Source organism: Mus pahari, chromosome 5 (assembly GCF_900095145.1).
Source record: "Mus pahari chromosome 5, PAHARI_EIJ_v1.1, whole genome shotgun sequence".
NCBI classification, from domain to species: Eukaryota; Metazoa; Chordata; class Mammalia; order Rodentia; family Muridae; genus Mus; species Mus pahari.
This window is the reverse complement of record NC_034594.1, coordinates 21,163,212-21,164,662: the sequence shown is the minus strand read 5'-3', so window position 1 is coordinate 21,164,662 and position 1,451 is coordinate 21,163,212. Positions and strand designations below refer to the sequence as shown.

At 37.6% G+C, this 1,451-nt stretch overlaps 1 protein-coding gene across 1 annotated transcript in view; it reads right to left on the bottom strand.

Moving 5' to 3' along the window:
• The window catches only part of Slc9a4 (solute carrier family 9 member A4), a 50,962-nt gene that overhangs the window by 25,466 nt on the left and 24,045 nt on the right, over positions 1–1,451 (bottom strand). The gene's annotated exons all lie outside the window — the stretch shown is intronic.

The following is a 1,451-nucleotide window of genomic DNA, read 5'->3' as shown; positions in this document are numbered from 1 at the left end:
AGAGAGAGAGAGAGAGAGAGAGAGAGAGAGAGAGAGAGAGAGAGAGAGAGAGAGAGAACGCCATAGTGACCTGCCCAAGCTGGCTACTCTCTCAGCAGTAGCTCAGCAATCCTCTCCATTACAGGACTGTGGTAAGGGGCTGGATGATCACTAAGAACAGACGCCCCCCCTTCCAGATGGCTCATTTCCCTGTTTGCTGGGCTAATCTTTCTAGTTGCCCTTCTACTAATAAAAGCACTACTTCCTTGTAGATCTGCAGAACATCATAACAGAAAGAGATCGACAATTTTTATTCAAAACTGTTATTTTTAGGCAGAGAAACAAGACTTTAAATAAATAAATGTGTCTCCAGCTTCAAATAGTGAGTCAGATATCACACCAAATTTTGATGTGAGATTTTAAGTTTATATCACAACATTCTATTTTTTTTTTACCACCAAGGATAGGCATATATTCACCTACTGTTATTACTATGTTAATATTTCTACACTCTTGTTCTTTAAAAAATATATATATTGTATTATTATGCTTCCCTACATGTAGTATGTATATATATATATATATACATATATACATATATATATATGCATGCATATATGTACATATATGAAACATATGTATACAGTGCCTTTGCAGCATTGGATCCCCTAGAAGCAGAGTTTCAGAAGGCTGTGGGCTACCATGTGGATTCTGGGACTTGAACCCAGGTCCTCTGGAAGAGCAGAAAGTGCTCTGAACAGCCCCTCTTATCATTCGTCTTATGCATCCCCAAAGCTACCACAAATTAATTTTAATTGATATATTAAAATTGGCTAAAAACAACCAAAGTTATTTTAAAATAAAATTTCTAAAATAAGCACACACACACACACACACATATATATATATATATATATATATATATATATATATATATAGAGAGAGAGAGAGAGAGAGAGAGAGAGAGAGAGAAGGGCTTCCTATACATAAAGTCCTGCAGAATCATATATATTCATCAATAAAAAGGTAACATATATTTTAGCTCAGTGCTAATGTTCTTTCTATCTCCTGAAGTAGAAGTGTATAGCAGTTTCTGGATCTTATAGACACATTTACTAATTAATATCATAATCAAGAGTGCTCTGGGGAGGAGGATGTGCTTAGTCCTGCTGGAACTGGATGTCCCAGAGTAGGGTGGTACCCAAGGACTCTCGGGAGTGGGACTGGGGGGCAAGGTGTAAGAGGGCTGAGATTGGGGCATAAAGTAAACAAAATTAATTAAGTAGTGAAAAAAGAAGTGCTCACCCTTTCTCTCTGTGTATACCTGTATGTGAGCACACACAAAAGTGTCTCTCATGTGTGTGAATGTGTGTATATGTGTGTGTGTGAGTGTGTATGAGATAGTGTGTATATGTGTGTGAGTGTGTGTGTGTGTGCGTGAGAGAGAGAGAGAGAGAGAGAGAGAGAGAGAG